The sequence below is a fragment of the Anser cygnoides genome, chromosome 3 (assembly GCF_040182565.1).
Source record: "Anser cygnoides isolate HZ-2024a breed goose chromosome 3, Taihu_goose_T2T_genome, whole genome shotgun sequence".
Taxonomy (NCBI): Eukaryota; Metazoa; Chordata; class Aves; order Anseriformes; family Anatidae; genus Anser; species Anser cygnoides.
This window is the reverse complement of record NC_089875.1, coordinates 72,357,543-72,384,079: the sequence shown is the minus strand read 5'-3', so window position 1 is coordinate 72,384,079 and position 26,537 is coordinate 72,357,543. Positions and strand designations below refer to the sequence as shown.

The 26,537-nt window shown below is 44.2% G+C and overlaps 1 protein-coding gene across 7 annotated transcripts in view; it reads right to left on the bottom strand.

Moving 5' to 3' along the window:
- The window catches only part of FYN (FYN proto-oncogene, Src family tyrosine kinase), a 133,558-nt gene that overhangs the window by 44,303 nt on the left and 62,718 nt on the right, over positions 1–26,537 (bottom strand). For 4 of the 7 annotated variants that reach the window (XM_066994410.1, XM_066994415.1, XM_066994414.1 and 1 more), the window contains exon 3: positions 9,382–9,516. The exons of 2 other annotated variants lie outside the window; for them this stretch is intronic. The gene's annotated coding sequence lies outside the window, so the exon portion shown is untranslated. Of the gene's footprint in view, positions 1–9,381; positions 9,517–12,490; positions 12,639–26,537 lie in introns of those variants that run through there. One more of the 7 variants, XM_013175568.3, reaches the window with a different exon arrangement.

The window sequence follows — 26,537 nt, the reverse complement described above, 5'->3', positions numbered from 1 at the left end:
ATTCCACAACTTATGGGAGTCATGGAGCAGGGCAGAAAGATACAAGAAATGTTGTAACATAACTGGAACTGTTGAGCATTATTCTTTATTTCTCGGGCTGGTAGGTTACTGATTTCTGTATAAACACATACCATTTTTATACTCAGCAGAACCAATGTAACTAACGTCTCAATCTAGACAGAAGGGAAGTTTACTGTAATGTGATAGATTTGGTTCAGCCTTAAAAGACAATGGAGAAGGGGGATTTGTATAGGCTTCCTGCAAACCTACATGTGCACTACACCTATCATACTGCATTAAAAATGGAGATCAGGGAAGACTCAATCTTACAACTGGATGTATTGTGACTATTAAGAATATGTACAAAATCTCACATACGCAATGTGGTATGCCTGAACAAAAGGCCTGAAACAACAGGGCAAAACTTCAAGTTTTGTATGTACCAGGTCAAGTATGTTTCAGGATCAATGAATGCACTGAAACTGCATTTTCACAAGAAAAACAGCACTGAAAAATGCTTGGGCTGCATTCATTTGATTTTTGAAAGGAGTCCTTTAAAGCTCCACCCCCAGTTTCTCCTTCAGTGGGCCAAACAGAAAAATCTCTGCATTTTAATGGCTTGTTTGCCTGCAGCAGCCCAAAGTCTGGCAACAGAAGCAGGCCAATGCTCAGTGTCAGCGAACCTCCATGGCAGGAACAGCAGGAAGAGCCATCTTAGATGAACTCCTGCTGCCATACTGCTCTGGCTCAAAGCAAATGCCTTTTATCGTGTAGGAGCACCCTTACTCTTGTTTCTTGTCAGCATAAAGTTGCTTTGGATGTCTTCTGCAATGGTGCCCGAAGACACTCAGGAGAATGAGCAGCTCCTGTGGCCACGAGAAGAGCAGAGCTTGCAGGGAGCTTTGAAGTGCCGCTGTCCGTCCCGCTGCTCCTCCCCACTGACAGCGTGATGGGGGATGCAGCTGTGGAAACGGCAGCCTCCTGACACCACAGACCATGTTTAAGTTCTAACACATGTCCGCAGCTGTGCTTGCCTTCCCTTCTTGCCCCCTCTGGGGCCTGAACTAAAAGCCACTTATGGAAGACTAAGATTTGTGCTGCTTCTTGCCTGCTCAGTTTCAGCCAGCCTCCGAGGCCAGGACCAGCGAAGGGAAGGTGCAAGCCGAAGGATTTCACTGAACTACGACCAGACTGTTGGTTTCTTTCAGAGTCTGTGAACAAAGCTTTCCCCAGGGCAGGACCACTGAAGGCCAGGAAGAAAGAGTGATGATGTCTTGACAAAGAGCCCCATTGCCCTGCTGGTGCTGCTCAGTGGGTCCGGCATTCTCCAGCCCCTGTGTTGCTTCAGTGTAAGAGAACTACTCAAAACTAGGTCACGTTTATTACAGACTAGAGAGGAAAAAGGAAGTCGGTGTTCCAGTTGGGCAGGAGTGACAGTAAAAGCCTCCCCATGTGGTGCTGGCTGGAGGGACCATGGTGGTGGTGGTGGTCGGTAGCTGGCTGGGGAGGGTCACCCGGCAAGGCCGCGAGGAAATGCACATGCACAGTGCAGCTGTCTGAGCGGTCAAAATCAAAAGCTTGTGCTTTTGATTTCCCAGTGCAAAAGCTTTCCCAGTGCAACTGAGGAAAGAACAGGAGACAAACCCTCCTGCCAACAAAAGGACACCTTGCCACCTCTCTGTTTTCTAGTTCCTTTGTCAGCCGAGTCTGTGAATGTCATGGCCTTGTCTTTTTTTTAAAAAAAAACGCAGCAAATTCTTTTCCATTCTCTGTGACATACTCCTTTCAGAAAAAAATAAAACAGAACAAAACATAAAAAGTAATTTTAAAAACATCTCACCCTGCAATCTCTTAAAGTAGCAGTAGTTGAGTTACACCTGGCACTATCTTAGTGTATTTGTTTCTTTAAAAAAAATGCCCTGGAAAAATGCAGCACAAAGAAAAGATCAATTGTGAGGAGAGGTTCTCTCATGTTTTCTTTTTTTTTTCCTTTTGCCACCAACATCCAGACTGCAGTTGTAATCTAAAAGAAAGAAGCTTACTTACAGCCAAGTTGATAAGGAGTGCCTGCAGGTTTTACATTCACACTGATGAACAAGTCAGACTCAAACCTTCAGTCAGGATTTCTTTTCTCTTTCTTGTTCTTAAAATGAGTTAAGGGAAGATTTGAAATTAACAGCTAAAGGCAGCAACTACACACAGTGAACACACTGCTTACTCTGCAATGCAAAACTCAGAAAGGATGAGTCTGTCCTCGGTTCTGAGTAACACACAAGAAGACAATGTAAATTCAATAGCATGATTTCAAGCTACGTTCCTCCTTCATCAAGTTGCTTGTGGTAGCTCTATTCACTAGCCGAGAGAAGTGGGTGGATGGTCTGCATAAGCATTTTGAGCTAATGTGCCTAAATTTTAAAGTGCCTTTTAAGTATATAAATTAGAAATCCTGTATCAAAAGAACAACTGCTGCAAATGCCAGAATCATTTTATCTAGGAAAGAGAAGAAGTGAAACAGTGTCTCTGCTGATTTCCTCTTTCTTTTCTCCCCTAAGAGAACAGAAAGATGATTGCAGGTTGATGCACACTTCTGATTTTTTTCTCTCAATTCTTATTTTTAGAACCTACCCAGGATTAATGGGTGTTCATCTGATTCGCAGTATGGGAGCTGCACAGAGGAGAATGCAAAATGTGAATCAGGATGGGCAGAGAAGGGAGGGGAAAAAGGGAAAGGGAGAGATGAAGAAGTTTATCCTGTTTGCTTATTTGGAACATGTAAGAAGCACAGAGTAAGATTTTCAAAAAAAGCCCCACAAAACACAAACATTGCTGTCTCCCCACCTCTCTTCGCCCATGCACAAATTAAACTAACAGCTTCTCTGCCTTGTCTGATTTCTGGCTTGCGACTGAAGAACTTCGGGGATGTGACAGCAAGGAAATGGGAACAAGCTGAGTCTCAAACAAGGAGAGAATTTGCTTTGAGACCATTCAAGAATCTGTTCCCTCCCAAAGGGGCTCGCATTTCATCTAGGTTACTACTGCTAGTATTTTAGAAGTGTTACTTAGATTACTTAATTTGTCAAGTTATGTTGGTGAAAAAAAAATTATCTCCTTTCTTAACAGGAGCAAAAATTTGCTTATGGCCAGGTCACAAAAAAATCTCCAGTCTTCTCACCGTAACTGCAACTGGCTTTAGCTACAAGAGCAAAGATACTCACAGGTAGAGACCTCCAGAGAGGATGGCAACCACATGGTGACAAAGGCCAGCGAACAACTGAAGTATTGAAGTCAGACTACATCAGTAGCAGGAAGACACTAAAACTCTGCCTACACTGACACAGAAAATAAAACAAAGGTGCTGCAAGTGAGACCTATTTTCTCAAACTCACTGTTGCCACTGTGGTTTTACTGCACAACAGCTGAATCACCCTAGGTAGAGTGTACTAGGTCTGGCTGGGACGGAGTCAATTTTCTTCATAGCAGCCAGTCTGGTGCTGGTTTAGATTTGTGACCAAAATATGTTGACAGCACACCAGTGTTTTAGCCATTGCTGAGCAGTGCTTTCACAGCTTCAAGGATTTTTCTGTTTCTTACTCTGCCTCCATGGACATGAGGCTGGGGGTTGCATTGGGTTTACATGGCAAGGTATTGGTAGCGGGAGGGCTGCAGGGGTGGCCTCCATGAGCAGAGCCCAGCAGCTGCCCCACGTCAGATCAGAGCCAGCTCCAGCCAGCTCCAAAAGGGACCTGCTGCTGGCCAGAGCCAAGCCAGTGAGCAATGCTGGGTGGGCCTCTGGGAGAACAGATTTAAGGAAGGGGAAGAAAACTGCTGTGAAACAGCAAGCTGGAGAGAGGAGTGAGAAAATGAGAGAAGCAGCCCTGCAGCCCCCCAGGTCAGTGCAGCAGGAGGGCAGGAGGTGCTGCAGGCAGGCAGCAGCAGTTCCCCTGCGGCCCGTGGAGAGGCCCCCGGTGGAGCAGGCTGTCCCCCTGCAGCCCGTGGGTCCCACACGGAGCAGATCTCCATGCTGCAGCCCCCCCGTGGAGGAGCCCCCGGTGGAGCAGGTGGATGTGGCCTGGAGGAGGCTGCGGCCCATGGAGAGCCCCCGCAGGAGCAGGCCCCGGGCCGGAGCTGCAGCCCGTGGAGAGGAGCCCACGCAGGAGCAGGGGGTCTGGGGGGAGCTGCCGCCCGTGGGGGACCCATGCTGGAGCAGTTTGCTCCTGGGGGATGGACCCCGTGGTACGGAGCCGTGTGGGAGCAGTTCTTGAAGAGCTGCTGCCTGTGGGCAGCCCCCGCAGGCTCAGTTCCGGCAGGACGGCATCCCGTGGGAGGGACCCCGCGTGGGGCAGGGGCAGAGAGGGACCGTGAAGGAGCAGCGGAGGCGAAGCGTTAGGGACTGACCGCAGCCCCCATTCCCCGTTCCCCTGCGCCACTTGGGGGGAGGACATAGAAGAGGGTGGATAGGGGGAAGGTGTTTTTTAGTTTGCTTTTAGTTTCTCATTGTTCTAGTCTGCTAGTGATAGACAATAAATTATATTAACCTCCCTATGCTGAGTCTGTTTTGCCCATGATGATAATTGTTGAGTGATTCCCCTGTCCTTATCTCAACCCTTGAGCCCTTTTCCATCCTATTTTCTCCCCTTTTTCCTTTGAGGAGGGGGACTGAGAGAGAGGTTGTGGTGGAGTTCAGCTACCTTGCAGGGTAAAACCACCACAGGGGTGTTCAACAGGCTGGGAGGAGACACAGCTGGGACAGCTGACACAAACTGACCAAAGACATATTCCAGACCATATAGCATCATGCTCAGCCATAAAACTGGGGGGGGAGTTTTTGAAAACAGCCATAGCTCAGGGGCTGGCTGGGCATTGCTCTGCTGGTGGGAGTTGGTGAGGGAGTGCCTTTACATCACTTGTTTTCTTTTCATTTCCTTCAGTTATTAAACCCTATATATCTCAACCCATGAATTCCCTTTGCTTTTGCCCTTCTGATCCTCTCCCCCATGCTGATGGGGGACAGTGAATGAGCAGCTGGGTGGAAGATTAGCTGCTGGCTGGGGTCAGCCCTCCACAGGAAGCAATATGTAAGTCTTTCTGTTCCTGGCCCGGAAAATAACCTTAGAGGCACACAGGTTAAACTGTGTTCACCTGATAGGCAAGAATTGAGATGCTGCCTGGAGATGAATTTGGATTGTAAGACGACACATTACCATCTCTTCCTTTTTTAGCAGAGATTTTGAAATTTGGAAACGAGAGCATAGGAGGCTGAGATTACAGTGATAAACACTCTGGACAATGGGACACAGAAGGAGACAGGTCCTCACTTGCATTCTCTCATACAGAAGAGTGACAGCGCCGATGCATGCAGTCCTCTGCTGTCCAACTATGACGCCGCTAAGACTGAAGATTCCCTGCTCTGTTTTGCTATGTACCCTACAAATTGCAAGTCCCTTCTGTTAGCCAGTGAAGATGGAGCTTAAAAAGACATCAGCTGCTAGCTAAGGGCCATGAAAATAGATCCTGCTATGATAACGTGCATTTTCCAAAGGAAGCCAGCAAACAGCTACAGGAGCCTTCCACATTGATCAAAATATTTAAGTATTGCTAAACATATGGCAGGCAGATCTGTTTTAAAGCTTTACGTCCATGTCTGAGGGCAAGTAGAACAGAGAAGGATGCATTAATTTGATTTCATCATGAACCTGAGGTTATTGCCCATACTGCTCTGGGAATGGTCTCCAAAGGATATTCATGTGTAGCGACCCTCAGCTACAGGTCAGAACCTGGTCCTTCAGGTTAAAGCTACTGCAATCTGCTCACTGCAGCTATAGGAGGTCCCACTTTAATCCTTTACGGCCTAAGCAGAAAGTCACACAGAAATAATGGACTGAATGGCAGTTGTGGATATTTATATTGGTGTCAGGGATGAAAATCCTTTCTGCTGGCAAGGACAGCAAAACGGCCTAAGGCAATGTGAAGGTTAGCCATCAGACATGGCACTGCCTCTGCTCAGAAGTGTGGACTAGTCTCTTTCAGATTATTTTTCTCTGACTCAGTGAGTGATAAAAACAGCAAATGCCAATACTTCTTAATAGTCTCTCACGCCAGAAGTATCCACCCAGAAGTATGACTTATTATTTTTTTTCTCCCACTTTCTTTCTTTCTCAGGGTCCATATGCTTAAGAAAAGAAACTATGCTTTAAATCAGGCCTGTGAATGAAGGTACATTTGCAAATGTCTAAAAACACACCTGAAAATCCTGCTAGTCATGCAGAACAGAGCGTGGATGTTTGCCCAAATGGACATTTGCTCAACCTGGCGTGCAGGATTATCTACAACAGTGTTCCTTGACCTGTGATCCAAGGGAGCGCTGGGGCCCAAAACCCAGCAGGTGGTCCACAAGCCCATAGCTCATGCATGAACAAGCACATCCATATCCCCTAGACTCTGGCAGCATTACGCAGATGGTGCTTGATCTCCCCCTCACACTCCCTGCATGCCCTCCCTGGTTTGACTGGTTCTCTGAGTATGAACAGTTAACAAAGCATTGACCCAAAGTGCCCCTGCAGACAGCTCCAACCATCCTCACTGGAAAGAAATGAAAAGAGCACTCTGTGTGGAAGAGGCGGACAACAGAGGTTTCTGTTTCTATGTATTTAAGACACAAAAGGGAAGTGGAGAACTGGATGATAACCTGGAGCAGACAGGCTGGGCTTCACTAGAAGTGACTGCTTTGTGATACACCTGGTAGACTACACAACTGCAGATAATTCAGGAGATCTGGAGATCTTGCCTGGACTTCCTCCCTGTTTCCTCGCACAAAAAGACAAAAATCAGAAGTTAACAACTAGGTGAATAGCACAGAGTACAGATTTGTGGACCACGGGAGAGAGTGTTGCAGAGAAAAAGTGACCTCTCGACAGGCAAAGAATACACACTCCATAAACCAGGCTGGCAAAACAAGCCAGATTAAATATGCAACCAAAAGCACATTCAGCACAAAACCGTGGTACCAAGCACAACACTAACCAAAGCAGGTGTTGTAAGAGGATGACCCTTTTCAGTTCCTTGTATGCTAACTACAAGCATCTGTAAAAACAGATAAACCCTTTGTCTGCAGAGGAGCAATGCAAATGAATATTCCTGAAAACTACTGGCTAGATTTAGGTTATTAGAATATTAAAAGAAATAGTTGTAATCAACTCAAGAAGTCCAAATGGAAGAGGGGAATTGACAGACCGTGTATGTCAGAAATGATGTCTGAGTGACTGAGAACTTGGAAGTAAGTAATGTAAGGAATCTCGGATATTTATGAATCAAGATGCACCCAAGTTGAGGTATTAGCTGGCATCTGCCACAGGCTGCTGTTATCACAGTAGAGGTTAGGATAACTGGCTTCTTCAGTGCCTCTTGCCAGTAAGTTGACACTTGCCAATGAGTCATATGCAATGTAGACCTTGCAGCACCGAAGGGAACGGAGAACTCAGAGTTCACAGAATGCTGACCACAACGTGAACAGCTTATGGGATGTTGCTAAACTGCACAGCTTACTCCTAAACCCCATGGTTAGCCTACCATGTCAAGCAAGCAGGACTGGGTGACTTGCTCCTTGCCCCAGCCCCAGGGACAGCAACATGCAGGAGCTGCAGTGCTGGCACAAGCACGGCACAGTGCTGGCCATATGATGTGGCTGGTTTAACAGAGGAGCCAGACAATCCCTGCTGCAGACCTTGTCTCAGTAGAGAGGAAATGATCACAACCTAGAAGGTTACTGGTTGTTTAGACTGAAAAGCACTGACACTTTCTGTGCAAATAGCTAACATTATCTACAATCAAATCCAGACCAGTAAAATTTTATATGTTATATGAACATACACTCTTCATCTATACATAAATTAAAAACAGTGCGTGCTTTCTGAGAGGGAATTTCACAAAACTGAAGCAAATGGAAGTCAAATCAGGCTGTAGACAGAATTTAAAGTTGCTGACATCTGTGAATGGTTTAAGACATTTCCTAAATGCCTACAATGTTACAACTGTGAAAAGAAGACTAGGATAGATAAAAATAACGCACAATGAAAAAAAAACACCAACAGCTGGGCTTACCAGGGAAGTGAAAAAAGATATAATGTGTTATATATAAAACCTACATATGAAGAGAAAAAGAGGAAAAGATAATAACAAGATAAAGATTATATCAAAGAGGCAAAAGATACTAGGAAAAATTAAGACAGATAAATCAGATATGAGATTTTTTATTATTCTAAGCAGATTATGAAAGACAGATTCTAAGCAATACACGTGGTAGAATAATTCAAAACAATACAACAGAGGCAGAATTTACTTAGTAAATATTTTGATTAGCACACAAGTAAAAGGCCGGGTGTCCTGTCTACGATCATGATAAAATAATTTCCCACCACTGTAGCAACTTAGAGAGGACGCTAAGCAATGTATACAAGATACTAGGTGTTTCCAATTAGTTGGTAGACAAACTTGTCTCAGAAGCTTTCAGACAGCAAGCCTTTGAGCTGCTGCTGCCACTTCTAAGCAGTTCTGGGCTGCTGGGGATGTACCAGGGGCAGGAAGATGGTTCATGTTGGGTCAGTGCTTAAGAAAGGTAAAAAGTAATTACCGGCCAGTTGGCTTAGTTTTAGTTTTAATTGGCTTAGTTTTTTTTGTTGTTTGTTTGTTATTTTAAGTATTTTGCATAGGTTAGAACAGCCAACACAGGACTAAATATATATTTTTTCAAAGCACTACAATTAAAGTCAATCAACTTGACTTTAAGAGAAACAGACTGTATCAAAGTAATCTGATATAATTTCTTGCAAACGTTACAAGTTCACTTGATGAAGGCAGCGTTGTTGACAGTATGACAAGCCTAAGTCATTTGTCTTTGTCTGTAGAACATCTTTATCACGAAACAGAATGCTTTAAAGTCCCTGCGGAGTACACTCCATCCATTCATGGACAGCAAGACTCTATACATGGAGAGTACTACATGAGGTCATGCAAAAAACTGGAACATATTTTATACTGAAGTCACTTCTGAGTCCACAATCGTATTAAATGTATTAAAAAGTTAATAAATTAAGTCCAAGTGTAACATTAAATGGGAAACTATTAGCAAACAGATGGGTTCCTACTGGGTTCCCACAGGAACTGATGATCAACCCTTTGCTATTTAATAGGCTTATCAGCGACCTGGATTAAAGTTAAGTATGGTTAGATAGCAAGAGTGGGGACAGCAAAAAAAACAAACAACAAAGGGACGAGTCTGAGACAGAGCAAGTGGGAACTGGAGAAGGCAGGATGCACCAGTTTGGGTGTTAACATGGCCAAGTGTAAAACCATTGTATTACAATAAAGAATACAGGCCATACTTACAGGATGAGAGGGAGAGAGAGGACTCTATCCTCCGAAGCAGAGACTGAATACAAGACCAGGCGTCCTGGCAGGCAATCAGCTCAACATGAATTCCCAACGCAAGGCTGTGGCCAAAAGGGCTAACGCGAGCCTCAGCTGTACAAACAAATGAAAATCAAAAGATGAGTAGGTAGGTTATAGTAACTCTGTATTTGGCTCTTGTTCCTCTGCTACTTGAATAATGTATCAGGTTCTGCTGCTCCATTTTTCAAATGAAGTGTTGAAAAAAAATGAAGAATGGCCAGGGGAGAGCAACTGAAGAACTGAAAACACTGAGGAGCAGAAGGCTTCGTTATAAACAAAAAGCTTAAAGGCAATTTTCTAATTTTGTTCGTAGTATAGGAGTATTCATATGGGAAATAAATTTGATAACTGTGGGTTCTAATCTAGCAAAGACGGAAAACTCATTGGAACTGGAAACTAATCCAATCCAGACTGCAAAGGGGCTTTTTTTTTTTTAAAGTAATGATCAGTTATGGGTAATTAACCACTTTGTACCACGAAGCTGTGAAGATGATCATGGTTTATATAAAAAGGATGCATACCCATTCAGCTTTGGTTATTAGGAGCTCTTTCAGGTAAGATCGACTGCCTGCAAAACATCGGAGGCCAGACGAGCGATCACAGCATCAGACAGTGTCTTGTTTCCACTAAAAAAAACTCACTCCTTTTCCTCTTGTCAGTAATTCTGACAGCCAGGACCAGCTCATGGCACACTGAGTGACACCGGGGGAAACCTCAGCCTTCTGGGGCTGAGGTGCTGTCTCAGTATGGATGGCCCTGCCAAGGGACCTGGGTGCCACCAAGAAAGCTGCTGGCTCTGTGCCCCCAGGCTGGATGCTGGCAGGTGGGCTCCTGAGGACTGCGTGCTCTGCGGGGTGCACTGGGTACTGAATTTGCCTTGTCCTACAGCCTGCCAATATTTACTTTGATGGATTTTAAGGACACAGTACAAGGTTTTTGTCCAAGATTTAAAAGGCTTTATTTCATACAAACATTTCATTATAGTTAACGACTGATGATTCTACAGATAATTTTCTCTTCAACAGGTGGGAAAAGAATGCGTTTTCCAAACTTTCAGTCCCTTTCACTGAGCAATGCCTGCTAAAACACAGCATACACTATGTAGTAAAATTGTGCTACCAGGTTACAGACCCAGAAGCAGCACCCCATCCTGAGTGAACTGATCGTAATACACAACTTCCGTAGAGTGAACTAAAGCAAGAAAGCTCGTGAAAATTTTAGGCAGTAAAAAAACCCGTCTGAGTGTAATATATATGTGCATATATACGCACATGCATTCACACATGCCAACACCAAATGGTCTCTGCTATACCTGGTATTCCTCTCAACAGATCTCAAGGCTCAAAAGTATGCGATCAGCAACTCTTTATTAACTAAAGAAGCAAAGGTTTTGGAAAAGTCGAAGAGAAAGGCTTCAGAGCTACTAATAGAACGTGAATCAGAGCCTGATAAAGTACAGTTTGAATAGTGCATTTTTGTATCTAAATACTTGCTGTCCTCCTGGATGCATTTTTCTCCCCCTTCCTCTGGCACAATCCCACCTACAACCTACAGCATTAGGATGTTCTGTTAAGCATGTGTCCAAGTAAATTTTTAAACCTTCTAAAGGCTTGCTTATAAGAAAAGATGTACTATTTTAGTACTTGGATTACAAAGATCACATAACCAGAATCCACAGATTTATTTCAAAGGACGGATTAATTGTGGTAATTTCCTAACCATAAACGTGTAGAGACTGTATAGAAGAAAATAGCTTTAGCATATAGATTAAAAAACCCCTAACTTTTTGAAATATTAAGAAATAAGTCAATCCTAGGCTTGTCCTTTTACTCCAGACACACAGAGAGAGAATTAAATGGGAGAATGTGAGACTAACCATCCGCCTCTGTAGCTCACCCAGACCAGACGCAGCAATGCTATGGAAGTGAATGCAATGAACCCCAGAAGTGTCACTTTCACAGATCTCAAGAGGCATCATTGACCTGAGGCTGGCTGCAGTTTCTGCCCCAGTTCCAGTTTAATGTATTCCAGTTTGACCCTCAAGCGACAGTGCTGCCGGAGAACACGCTAAGAAACAAATGCAGGCAATTGCTTTGACATAATGCTTTTGGACGCAGGCAGATCGAATGTGCTGATGTAAACACAGTCTAGAAAAGGGTTTCACCAGGTCTCCTCTCCTCACTGAAGAAAACAACAAGAGAAAACAGCGCTACCCAAAACCTAGCCAAACACACGCTCACCTCTCAGCAGCAAAACTAACGCATGTTGTCCAAGAAACAGAGAACTAAGACAAACTCTTCCAAAGTATCGTTTAGATACATACATAGTGTTTGATTTATAGCCTAAATTTACACGACTTGTATATATAATTTGCTCTTTGCATGTAACTCACACGAAACATCTGTTCCTTAGAGGATATTCATCTACAACCCCAGGAACAGCATAATCCAGTCCTTTATGGCCACTGTATGTTCAAAATGCTTACTGACACACTCCCCTCCCCTTAAAGCACTGCTCTTCTTTCCTCTCTTCCCTTCTTCTAAAATTCAGGGTACTGCACGGACCTGCTTTCAACGCTATGGTCAGGATGACACATTTCTGCCCTGCCACTCATTGAAATGCCCAAGCTTTAGCAGCTTTGTGGCTACATAGCTTGATGTCAGAAAACATTGAGGCGATGCTTATTTTTCTGCACAGGGACGGCAAGAATGAACGCTGGGGAAGTTTTTTCCAAGAGAAAGATGAATTGTGGTAGGAAACCAGATCAAGGAAGCCACGATGGCGATCCTGAGAATAAAAGATTAAAGATAATTTTTTTTTGACTAGTTGCAGTTGCTCCTGAAATAATTTCTCTATGAAAGGGAAAGAGAGAAGAACACACAGAGGTAGTATAGTTTTTTAGAACTCATATGGGAAAATACCAGGGTTGAACGTGGCTCTTCCCCCAGCTTTGTACAATGAATACAGAACAAGGAAGCAAATCCTAAACTGATCCCCTCCTCCCTCTACCTCCTTGCTAAGAAAGGTTTCCACCTTTGCAACTCACAATTTTCCTTTTCTCCCATTCCTCCAGCTCCCCATCAGTCCATCCAGACAGGTTGCCTGTAATGCCATCACGCAAAAAACAGCTAACATCCTCAAGGCTTCCCCTTTCTGTGTACCTAGAATACTTCCAAGGAGAAAGTCTTGTGAAGAAATTGATTCTCACTTCCCTTTTCTGCAGCTACTTGTGTGGGTAACTCTATCACAATAAGAGTCTGCATCTGCTGTCCGACCATGACAGAGACAGATAAAAATCAGTTTGAACGTCCATAAGAAGCAGGGGCTCTGAGAGATGAGTGATTACATGTTACAGCCACTAAACTCCTTGATCCAGAATATTAAACCACCCGTGCACAAATGAAAAAACCAAACTTCTGTCCTTTATCTCCTACCCTTTATGGGACCTGCTCCCATAATACGGCTACAAAGTGTGGCCCACAGTTTGCCTCATCATCGGAAGCTGTAGGGCTTTTTCAGACCTATTGGGACCTACGTGAGTGTTTTGATGTCCAGGGAATTCGGGTTCTAAGACCACCAATCATCAGGAATTATCAAACACTTTAGTCACTGTAGCGTATGGTGTTCTGTCCCTTGTGCAACCTTCCAGAAAGAAAACTTTGGAAGCACTGCTCCAGAGAGACAGGGGACAAAGGCTGGTCAAAAATAAGACTGGACATCCAAAGGAATTCCTTGACTTTCTCATGCTGTTTTGTTACATTTTTAAAGCATTTGTACAGGATGCAAAAACATGGTTGAAACGTTTTCCTAGTACTAGGAATGAGGAGGGGGCTTTAACCAAAATAGAAGTTTATTAGTATTAAATTGGATTCCCAGCTCTGTGGCTGCTATCACGGTACAATGACAGGGCGGTTAGCACAGCGAGGATTTAATAGTGCTGTCAGACAGCTTGAGGAGTAGTGTTACAAAGCAGTATTACTCTAGACAGAGATAAATAAAGTATCTGCACAGTAGAATTAAAGCACATGAAACAGAGAGGATAAGATACCTGCACCATTTTGTCTAGCTGCATAGAAGACACAAAGCAAAAAGCAGGAACCAAATGTGCCCGTATCATTACACTGCCATTTGCACGACGAGTCAAGTTTTATAATTCCTTCCATACAGCAAAGCTGCAGTTGTTGACAATCACAGCAGTTATCAGGTAGTGCACGCTCACTGCCTTTTCAGAGCACTGGATTGCTGATCATCTGCATGCTTTGAACATTTCTCCTTAAACATGCCAGTCTAATTGACTTCCAGTTTTCAGTGACAGTGGTTTATCGGTTATTTGACTACTGCAGGCTGTTACAATATTTTTACAACAGGAAATGTTTATTCCATATGTAAGAAGACTACGCTTACAAGAAATAATGCAGGAAAGGAAAGTGATCTAGCTTCTATTCTGCTTCCTTCCTTCTGCAGCGTGCTGCATTGCGATGTTTGTTCCAAAACACAGATATTAGTTCAAGGCCAAGATTTGATTTAGCCTGATCCTACAAAACAAGCCTGCAGGTAAACCACATTCAAACATCTCAAGCTGTTGTATTGCATTCACGCTCGTGTAAGCGAGCTTAAAATTTCTCTTTTCAGGGTTATTGAGCCTCTTATATCTACACGTTAGTTTGTGCATCAATGCTGTAGTTTTCAAACTTCTGTGAATTAAGAACACTTCCTGAAGATGCAAACAGTATGTTAAGGAGGAAGCATCAGTTTTGAAGGGTTCTTCTTATGGTCCTGCGCTCTAGTACTCCAGGTTGTAAGATAACTGCATGCTGCATTTAGGGAGAACAGCACAATGCCTTCATAAAGTATGGCACGCATCCACGGGTGTTCCCCAAATGCTACCGCTGAAAAAAAAATAAACAGGACTAACTGACACATTTCACTTCTTTGCTTTCATAAAACCAGTTTTTAATTTAGGAAGTCTGAGGTAGCCTTTTAAGAAGAAGCATTCATTCTCCTGTAGAATCCCATTTATTACTGCGACCTACAATACACGTATGTTATAAATTATAAATGGCCACAAACAACTGCCTCCTGTCTACAAGCTAATCACTGGCAAGGGACTCTGTTATGCTTCTGGGCCAAATCTGCTGCAGGCAGACTGGTGAATTCGGGGAGTTTTGAGCATCAGCAGATTCACAAGCTGACCGATCAGTGCTGACTGCTCGTTACTGAAGTACTTGAAGAGGGATAAGCAGATTGGTCTGGAAAAGACAGTATTCTGAAGTGGGTTGTACAGCTGTAGAAATAATTCCAGAGTTCATTTGTTGTCTATCTTCCATGCTGTTCTAAACCATTAAAACCATCCCCACTACATCCTGTATTTTTGGAGAGTTGACAGCACTAACTCTTTCATATTTGTGTGTAAGAGATGTAGGGGAATTCAAAATATAAATAAAATCAATGGACACTTCCAAAAGTTATGTTTGCTTCATTTATGATGGGAGTGGCGTACTTTTCTGGCAAGGCAATATTGTCCCTGAAATTTAGAAGCTTTCTCTAAGGATCAAAAGCTTCTGCTTTTTGTTTGCATTTGAGCACTCCAAGCGTCTTCAGCGCAGGTTTTCTTGAGCGTGAAGAACGAGGCTACATGTTTCCTTTTGTATATATTTTTCAGAGTGGTCTCCAGATGCCAGGAGCATAAATGTAAGTGAAAGAGAACAGTCCCAACTTTGTCGGCTTCCCAGCACAATATTTTGTATGCTGGCTCTTTTGTTTCCTTGCAAGCTCAGCACTGCTTTAGTGGCAGCACCCCGATTCCCCCTGCCCCCCACAAGTGATACATATTAGTACATCTGTTTTCTCTGTAAAGTCTTTTTGCATTCTTTGCAGGGCACAGGAAGGATGTGGGCTTCTTTTCACATTCAAATGAGGCAAATTAGCCTTTGCCTGGTTCCAACAGCATAATGCTTATTTTACATTTAAGCGTGAGAAAAGAGGTGGAAATAAAACCCAACACGTTAGGTGGGTTACGTGTTGCACTTTGGTACAAGCCTCACATAGCCTTCTTTTGCGAGCTGCTCTCCACATGACATCATTTCAGGATGGGGTTCAAAAGTTTGGTCATGTAAAATGATCAAGTAGTTTGCACAAAGAAATAGCAGCCACAGACACGTTTAACATGGGAAAAGGCTGAAATCAGCAACGGGAATCAGCGTCCCAGGAGAGATTCCTGAAGAGCACTGATGGTAACTTCCTAAGAGAGGTGATTGAAGAGCCAACAATGGGAAATGTTGTGCTGGACTTCATGCTTACAAACAAGGACCGTGGGATGTGAAGGTCAGGGGCAATACTGGCTGCATTGACCGTGAGATGGTGGATGGCCTTTTTTCCAAAAAGCAGACTTGGCTCCTTCAGGAATGTGCATTGCATTGCATGGGATTACAAGAATTACAAGGGATTACAAGAACTGCATGGGATACATCCCTGGAGAAAACAGGGGTCCAGGAGAGCTGGGTAATTTTCAGGGATCACCTCCTGGAAGCTCCACAACGCTCTATCTCAATATGCTGGAAGCTAAGCAGTGCTAAGCAGCAGGAGACCCACATGGATGAACAAGGAGCTCCTGACTAAAGTCAAACATAAAATGGAAGTGTAAAAGAGCTGGAAACGGGGTCAGATAGGGTCATGAAACCCAAAGCAGCTGAATCCAAGAGATGTGAAAAGCAGCAAGAAGATTTTCTATATGAATATCAGCAGCAAAAGGAAAACTGGGGAAAACATGGACCCGCTGCTGAAGGGGGCATTAGTGGTGTGCCCCAGAAGTTGATACTGGTGTCAGTACTGTCTGATCTCTTCAAAAATGGCAGAATGTGCATCTTCAGTAAGTTTGGGAGGAATAGCTGGTACAAGAGATGGTTGTGCTGCTATTCACAAATACCTTGACAGGCTGGAGAAATGGGCTATTAGGAACCTCTAAAAGTTCAACAAAGTGGAATACAAAGTCCTGTGCTCGGGGGGAAATAACCCTATGCTAGGGAGAACATACTGAGGGCTGACCAGCTAGAAAGCAGAAAGAAAACTCAGTGTCCTAATGGATGCTAAGTTGAACATAAACCAGCCATGTTTCCTTATGGCAAAGATGGCCAACAGCACCCTGGACTGCATTAGAAAGTGTATGTCCAGCAGGTCAAGGGAGGTGATCCTTCCCCTTTACTCAGCACTGCTGAGACTCTTACGGAGTGCTGTGTCCAGTTTGGGGCTTCCCAGTGTACAACACACATGGATGTACTGGAAAGAGGCCAGCAAAGAGCCACAAAGATAGAAAGAGATTGGAGCTTTTGTCATCTGAAGAAAAGCTGAGAAAGCTGGGACCATTTAGCCTAGAGAAGAGAAGGCTGAGGTGGATCTGATCAATGTGTATAAAGACAACAAGGCAAGACATCTCAGTGGTGCCGGTGACAGAGAAAAAGGCAATGGGCACAACGTAAAATACAGGAAATGCCATTTAAATACAGGAAAAGAAACTTTTCCACTCTGAGGGTGTTGAACACTGGCACGGGTTGCCCAGAGAGGCTGTGATTTCTCCAGTGCCGGAGATACTCAGAACCCAAAGGGACATAGCTCTGGGATACCAACTTCAAGCTGCCCCTGCTTTGAGCAGGCGGTGGATCATCTCCAGAGGTCCTGTCTAACCCCAGCGATTTTGTGATTCTGTCAGGTCACAGACAGATCTGCTGCACTTAGCAGCATCCTCCTCTCCTTCCTTCCAGGAAACTAGTGACAAATGCAGCAATTCAGTAACATAACCAAATCACGGCACACATTTTGTGAGGAAATGGCATGGTTCAAATTCCTGCTTTTTCAGAACCTGTGTTCTAACGTGAGTGGTAGGGCTATGAGATGCATAGAAAAAAAAAACCAAACAAACAGCTGCTTGGTGAGCAGTGGTTTACCACAGGCAGTTAGCACTAGGTGGAAATTCAGTGCAGGCTCTTTGTGCTACACCAGCTTCTTGTACACTTCATGCGTGCTGTGTGAGGTAACGTGCTCTGTGTGCAGGGAATTACTGTGAAGCAGTCAGGGTGCTGTAAACATACACTTGGCTTTACTGACGGCAAGTGCTGTCCTCATCCACGCAGCTGGGATGAACCAGTCGTGCTGACACTGATGGGCTGTGCCCTTGGCCTGGCGACATGTAAGATCTGCATCCCAACTCCTTGCTCTGCTCACAAACTACCCCTTGAAATGAGTCACTAGTAATTTTTTCTTGGTTTCCCCCTATTTTGTCCCGAGCCACCACGCAGTGACCTCTTTTCTCGGCCTGTGTGAGCACAGCCCCACCAGGGCCTCCCACCCAGCCCCGGGGGCGCCTCGTCGCCTGCCCCGGCTGGAACGGGGAGGCCAGCGAGGAGCAGCAAGAGCCTCTTCTCCCTCAGCGCTCACACCGGTTGTGCGGACACCTGGCTGCCCAAAGCACACAAACGCCTACTGTTCTCGCCCACCTCTCTCCCCTCCGAAGCCAAAGGCATTCAGATCGATTAGTCTTGCAGCACACAACAGAACAGCTAGCCCATTATGTGTGGCAGCCTGAATTCCCTTCTCCTGCTAGCTCTCCTCTTAAAACAGCACTGTAAAGCTCCAGCTCGGCCTGAACCACTGAGGAAGTTCTCGAAAACAGCGAGGGTGAAAAGATATTTTAGGTATCCTAAGAAGCAGTCGGTTTCTCCCTGCTGAGGTGCTCATTGCACCTTTAATGCATAATTTCCATTGTAGCCTGCTAAAATAATGAGATTTATTATTCCTCTCACATGTCCTTTCTGCAGATGCTGGGCGAGTTTGGGAGCGGGAAGAGAAGATTAGTTATCAATCGCCACTTGCCAAGAGTAGATTCAGATTTATACATTCTTGTATAAATGACTCGAAGGAGTCTCACTGGTTCCTTCTTCTCTCCTAAGTTATGCTTTTTCCTCCTGTTCCACAGCCCTTGCTCCCCTGTTGTACCCAGTCACAACCCGCTTGCGGTGGACAAGCTGGAGAGCGGTAAGCAATTCTGGGCTTCTTCCCTTTCATCGTGGGATTTCATTTGGACTCCCTTTCCCAGGCCTCAGAGCACAACTGATTTCTGAGAGCAGAAAGGAGAACAAGAATAGCGTTAATCTTTAGTGATGTGATAAAAATCACTCTCTCATACAGACAACTGGAAAAGGATTTCAAAAGAGCTGTTGTGCCAAGAACCTGATAGCAAAACCTGAAATTAAAGCCAACCCACACCTTCCTGTTCACAGACAAAGCTCTTTCATTTTCTCCCCAGCACTCCCTCTTCTTGACTAATACTACTTGGGACTAAAATGGAAGCTGCCACCAAGCACACCTTCCCACCAAAATGCCCAGAGCTTTCAGAGGCCACCAAGCATTCCCATAACAAAAGCACAAGTGCTGCTGCTTCACACGTGGGGTCACCTCATCTCTCTCACTTTTTTTTAAAAATTAAAGGTAGTAAAAGCACATTATGCTTGGAGAGATGGGACAGGAGAACAGGACACACGGAGATTTTGTGGATTGGGTGCAACTGAAGCCAGCAAGGAGCGTGCAGGTGAGGCAGGGCGCCGGAGGAGGAGGCAGGAGCCCCAGCAGCTCGCGCGCTTCACGTGCGTGTGCCAGCTGGCAGCTGCGCGCTGCTGGTTGCGTGTGGGCCGCACGGATAACAGAAGAGATGAGCCTGTAGGGGAGGAGCTGTCTGATAAATCATTAATGAAGGAAAATATGAAGTAATCTGTCTGCCTAGGAGGCAAAATCATCTAATAATGAGAAGGGTGGACTAGGAAGCCAGAGCTGAGGTTCCTACCCCATCCTCGCCCCAGCTCCTTTTTCCGTGCTTAAGAAGATACGACTGCCTCCTTACATTGAAGGGCTTCTTTCTTAAAATCAACACAGCAAAACCATGATGTATATTAAAACGATAATAAATTTTACAGCATAATTTGCAAAAATGGCAGTCCTTGCTCCTCTTTTGTCACAGGCAGCATACAAAGACAATATCCGTTCCCAGAGACAGTGCACACTAAACCAGGGGGTTTCTCAAACCCATAACAAAACCTAGTGTGACCTTTTGCCAGTGCCGGTGGCATTTAATTTGAAATCGATTAACTATACTCACAGTGCTAATTACCCATGGGCATTTTTTTTTTTTTTAGCAATCTGACTACTGGTTGGAAATGCGTGGGTATGCCCGTGTGCGGACAGGGACACCGCTTTCTCTGCGCTCTCTGAAATGAGGAAAAAAAGCTCAAGAAATGATTTTGAAAGTTACATATGTGTTTATGGCGATAGCTGCAGGGTGACCAGGCACATTCAGCTGGAAAACGATGAGGTTGTCAGGGGAAGGGTCAGGAGGTCGGTGTGGTTTGTTGTGCACAAAGACCTAGCAGGATGTGTCATGCAGCACAAAATCAATATGGACCCTGCGTGAAAAAGCAGTCGTCAATTTTGTACAAATCTCAGACTTATTTGGAAAGATCCTCTTAAGGCAATTCTTGACTCGTGTGAAATCTTTAACTCTTCTCTCTTTCCTCTGTCTTAAAAAATCCTGAACATTCAGGGATTAAAACGGTTTTAATGTAAACACCTAAGGAAGAGATGGCAAAAATCAACATGAATCCATCTAACGGATTGGATGGTTGGAGCAGTTATGGGGTAGGAAATAGAAGTGTTTTATCAATCAACGTGCTTATAAACTACGATTTTCTGAAGCAAACAATTTATAGATTACAGTGGAAACCATAAACAGAAGACACGTATGGTCACAACTGAACCAACATACATGGAAACCCAACCAAGCCTCTGAGCAGACCTGTAGAGTTTTCCTGTATACCTATTTGCAGCGCTGAAGTCCATTTTAATTAGCCTGCCAAACCCTATTGAGCCACAACAAGGTTATTACTGTTTACCAAAGGGCCTGCTCGGGCAATTTTAAAAGGAAATTGCCTGTGCCTAATCTAATCACTAAGAAGTATTTAAAACTATGTTAGATCTAAAAAGACCAACAAAGAAGCAGGAAGCTCTGAAAGGTTCAAGAAGCTTCATAATTCTGTTCCCGTAAATCACGGCAGCAATTTGGAGATGAGCTCTCTGGAGACATTCCAAGTCATAATCAGATGCTGTATTCCGCCGAGAACAAACACAACGCAGGTGAGCTGACTTAAAGCGCCCAAAAGTATGATTTCTCACATACATAACCTTACTGGTTACTGAATACATTTACATAATAAGTGTTTTCTTTTTTTTTTTAAATTATCCACTGGTGATGTCATACAGATTTAAATAATCTGCAGCGCCAGTCTCTGCTATTTGCGAGCCCTATCTGAGACTTTAAAAGCCTTTGCAAAAGATTTAACTGGGCTCCATTAAATAATTCTATTTCTCAAACTATTTTAAGCATAAGATGAGCAACATCTATGAAACGTAACAAATGATGACGTGGATGTTTCTGGATCCTTGCAGAGAAACAGCATGCAACATGAGAAGGAATTACTTCTGAAAATTACAGAAAGTTTAATTGGAGGTTGCTGGACCTTTTTAAGCTACAGTCAAGCTTATTAACGTTAGCAAATGTACGGCATTACCTGCCGAACGACTGCAAAAGTACATTTGATGAGTCACTTGCTAGATTATGCTTTGCCAAACTGACCAAGAACAGATTTCTGTTGCTGCTGTTACCAACAGCTACTTCGACATGTATGGACTGCCACGATTTCAGCTTCGGTACCGCCTGCTCTTTTGCTTATGTGTTCTGGGTGAGAGGGAGAGAGAAAAAAAAGGAAAAGCTCCCTTCACACTCCACCACTCCACTGACACAGATTAGCCTAGGAGAGATGACCTGGATTCAAACTTGGTTAAATACCAGAAAGGGAAAGTTGTGAGCAGATAAAGCAAGCTCCAAGGGGATTTATCTCAGACTTCCAAGAGTTTTCTGGTGTTTCACCCAACCCTGACTTGTGGAGCATGTTAAATTTACTGCTCTCCCTGTCCAGTATCATTAGAGAACTGTCCATCAATGAACAGATTTCTATAAGAGCTGGTTATCAACCTGAAGAAACTATGCAACTAATCGCCAGCTGTGCCTAGGGCACCTTCCTCCTCCACCATCTCTGAACTGAAAAGAGTTTTCTTTCTTTTTTTTTTTTTAAACAAGGACAGTTCTTGTCTGGGTGACACGTAGAAGCGTTTCCAACCCAGAGGAGCCTAAAGCTACACCATAAAGCTCCTGGAATTTTTCCCAGACATAAGAGATACAAAAGAAAAAAAGAAGAGAGCAAGACATTGAATATATTCATGGGTATCCTCTACAAGAAGAGGAAAATTCTAGGAAAAAAATACCACGAGAATTGCTTGTTACAGTGGAAGTGAAGCAGCAGTGATAATTTGACATAAAAATTCTCTACATGGCAGCACTATTACAGCTCCTGCTGAAGCAGGACAGCGGCCTGGGCTGGTGCTGGTCTCTCACTGCGGTTATGAAGAGTTTTCCTAGAGAAGAAGAGATGGTTAAAAGTCATGGCTTAGGAATTTATTTCTTTAATCAGAAGTACAGCTAGGGAAATATTTAATACAGCAATAGAAACCACTGTGCTTTTGCTAAGTCTCCTGTGGTACATGTGACTTTCAATGATGCCTCAAATATATGCCTCAAAGGGAAAGCACGCTTTTCTTTTGATTTCTGGAATCTGAAAGGTGCTGTAAGAGCGGTCTGGTAACATGAGATTAACAGTCTGCGTTTCCCCCAAAATTTAAAACTGAATTCCCACATAAATTCACCCAAATCTTACTTGCATAAAAGCATGGGTAAAAGCAGTTACAAGTCTGGGGACGTAAACCAGATGGGAAAGGCAAAGTAACAAAACCCATCTTTGCGCGAGCTCTTCCCAAGCACACTCATCCGTGCACAGCTGAGGGCTTTGATCTCTGCCTCGAAACCCAGCCCTCTGGCCTCAGAGCCCTGCCCGGCTGCTGAGACGTCTTTCAGGTGGGCTGATTTCTGCATATTACGCGACACACGGCCCTCCTGGAGGCCGCTGTGAGGGAGGTCACAGGCAGGGCGCTACCTCTGAGCATCGGGCACGTGAAGCTGCTGGGACCAAGCCGCAAGCCACAGTGCCTGTGCAGGACTCGCTCCCGTCGAGAAGTCAGTAGCGCGTTTCCCGCGCGTGACCTGGCAAGCCTCTGCATACGACTGTTTCTGGATAACATCTACACCGCTTGCAGAGGATGACAGACATGCGGAGGGCACACGCCACGCTAATAGTACGGAAATGATGAATACTTCAGGGTTAACGTGCAAGAATTCTGTTACGCTACAGCGATGGGGCTTGTGTCTTCAAGGTGCTTCAGTATGAGCCACGATCAAAACGTTGCTGCAAGCAGCCCCTGATTCAACACAAGCTTTCCTTCTGCTTCGTCAGCTTAGAATAGTGCTCCCCCTCTTCCGAAACGCCTGCCTTATAAACGGCCTCATCCAAAAAAGGATTAGAGGAAGATATATCCTGTCATTTACAACCACGCAGGCTGATCCCCTAACAACGTCTAATGACATGCAGGAAAGCTGGTGGTTAGACCCGAGCTAAGCCTCCCCGTGTAATTACAGCCAGTTAGAGGGCAAAACTCAAGAGCAAAACTTATTAAAAAGCAAATGCAACGATCTCGGGCTCCTGCAAAGATACTTAGCACATACCAACATGGTCAGAGAGGATGTCTTAAAAATAGGACTGTGGATGTCGCTTGGTCTTCCCAGACAACGTAAAAAAGGCCACTTCATTCATATACAGATTTGTTTCTCTGTGTTTTGACAGATTCGGCACGAGCACCATGGTAGAAAACAATGAGAAGTCTACAGGATCTCTCAGCTGTCAGTTTATACATTTTCTATATGTCTACAGATGTATTTGCAGATATCCTGCTCTATAGACAGAGCAGAATTTCATGTACTGGATCTCCTCTCAGCCTCCATCTTAGAAGAATAAAGACACATAATTGTCTAAACCCATCAAGTGATGTAAATGGGAAGAAATGGGGAATAAAACAGTTATGTTTTGACAGTAAATGGCACGTAGAGACAGACTAGTGCCCTAATAACATGGAATAAGCTGTGGGGAAAAAATGGACAACTCCTAATTGTCATACACAACCAACAGATATAACAGCTAAACGAGGACTTTCCAAAACTCATGATTTGGTGCAATTACAGCTCACCAGAATGAGCACCCAGCAGCAACGGGTGCTGGGGCACTGATGTAACCACTAGCTTAAAGCACATTGTGCTAGAATTTGGTGCAAGTTCCCACTGAAAAAATGACAAAACTTCTAACTTTTGATGAGCAACAAAAGAGGACAAGAAATGACCTGAACTCATGTTTACAAAGAGTGCAGTGTGAGTTTCTTTCCACATCATCTTCCTTCTAACTAGCATCTTAACTGCATAAATTGGAAAAAAAAAATTAACCAAGGACCAAAGCAGGCAATGTTTCAAATCATATCTAAGATACGTGCATGCTTTTTAACTAGTAATTATGGAAAGACTGTAAAAACTCTCATGCCACTTATAGTTTTATCCTTTTACCTGTAAAGCCACTTGCTTTGGGTTGTCGTGATTTTTGCACAAGGTAAAATACAACAAGAAATAGTTTGATTAAAAAATGCAAAACCTATGCCAGGACATGGTCTGAAAAGTTGTTACAGGATGAGATACCACCTTGTAACAGCAGAAAGGCAGGACTCTCAACACCCAGAAGGGCATTCAAAACGCTAGCAGACTGAGCTATGAGATTTTGTATTTCTCAGGGCTGCTGCTGCATGACGTGATCAAGGATGCACGCAATCTTCGAGGCTTTTCAAGCTTTTGCTGGAGGGAGAATTTCAAAGCAGACTTCTCCCTGTCTCATAGTACTAAGTGGGCTGGGCGAGAATGACATTTACACAGTTGAATCTTTTACTATTTTCCCTGAAAACAATAGAAGCATTATGATTTACTGTACTAGATATATTCCTATCTATGGGCGCAGTGTAGGTATGGACAAAACACTACTTATTAGAAGGCTGTACAAACCTCTGTTAGCTCCGAGGTTTTCAGGATGATGCAGCATAATCGCAGACTTATGCTCTTACGCTCGTGGATATTGTCTAAAAATGGCTATTCTCTAAACAGCACTAACAGTGCTTTATTTCCCTGATAACGTGCCTTGGAAAGAGCTTTCCCACACCAGCGGCGGCTGCAAGGGACCCCTTGGAGCTGGGGAGTGCTGCTCACTGCTGGCAGCAGGGATGCTGCAGGATGACGCAGGGCGCTCCAGCAGAGCCGAGCTTACCCAGTGTGACACATCCAGCGGGAATCTCCCCCACCTCCGAGCACCGGCCTTCCAGATCCGCCCATCTCACTTTTATTTTGAAATGGCTATTGTGAGACAGCACTGCAGGCCTCCCGAAAACACTCACTAATGCAGCGTCTTCACACTGTCTTCTTTCTTTATTTTTTTTTTAATTTTTTTTTTCTGGATTGCTTCCCAGGCTTTCTTTTATCTTTGAGCTTAGCAAACTGATTAATATAAATAACTCAATGTCCAGAAATACTCAGCTTTGTTAATCTGCAGTGAGATTTCTCCTCCCCTTCATGCTCCTTTCTATGCAGTTTCATTATGTCCATGCCAGAGGAGCATTTAAGCAGGAGGGAGATGGAAGGGGAGATGAAGAACGAAAGCAGTGTGCTTATGCTGTGAGGTGGAAACAGACACTTGTGTCTAGAGACCTATAACAAGCTCTTACCAAAGAGGTAGCTTGCCTATATGCAAAGTATTTAGTGCCCAATGTAAAGTTTCACAAAAGGCAGACAGAAACAAACCCCGCAGTAATTACATTTGGATACTGCAGTACCCCATAATACACCCTGATGCGTACTGTCCTCCATTTAGCTTCAGCAGCCTCTGCTATGCCTGGCTGATAAAACAATCTCCCAAATGATTTTAGCTCTAAAATCTATTAAATCCATGAAGTATTGATGAGGCAGAATTAATGTCGAGAGAATTACATTAACCGCCCCTTTCCCCCAAGATTTCATAAAAGGAACTCTAGAAACAAGCCGGTGCCTTGGCTCTACTACAAAACATAGCGTGCTTGTGTCAGGAAGGGGAAATTTACACTCGTCCACATACCTTGGTCTGTATCTATAGATGCATTTAGTATTGCAACATGCAGTCAGTTAGCATGAGTCTTATCTGCAGTCAGTGCCTTATCTGATGCACAGAAATCACGTTCTCCAGGCCTGGTAATCTCGGGTCCGCTCCATGCACTACGCCGCACATCACAGATCCTGCTTCCTTGCCTCTCACACGGGTCGCTGCAGGGTGGCAACATTACCTGCTGAGACCCCATTGCTGCCTGATTATAAACTTGGCACAGCTTCCAGCTCTGGCAACCTTCTCCACGCTGGATGTTTGCTGGGAGATTTCTTCTTTACTTTGTTGCCGTTTTGGATTTTTGGCATGACTTCAGCCTGATTTTTTCAAGCTAATTCTGAAACAAGGCATGGGAAATTGGAGTGATTTGACCATGTTAAAAGCCTCTGGTCACTCCTTGAGCAGCTTGAGAGGTTTTGTCATTGGGACCAAAAGATTGTAAGATGGCAAGGCAAAATCTTTGTATTTTGACCTCTGCAAAAAACTCCTCCCAAAGACGACCGAATTACCAACCTCTGAAAAAACAAGTAATAAGTTACTGACCTCTGAAAAAATAAATCTCCATTTGCATGGGCTCACTGGAGAAGTGATATTTCCTAGTGACTCCATTCCCTGGAGACTACACCTACAATGCCCAGGATCCCACTGGCAGGTTGGTGGGACCAGCCTGCTGCAAGCTGCACCTGCACTTAAATATGTGAAACCAGGTGCAAGCCTGCTCTGTATCTAAATCTGAGCTCGCAACAAGTTGGATGGCAGTGACCCCTACAGTGTATCGCATAACCATTTTTATTCAGTCCTCCGGAGGGGAGGAAGGGGAACAGAAGGTATAAGAACACGCAAGTGTGATGGAGCAGGAGTTTTTGTATCAACTGAACAGTGACA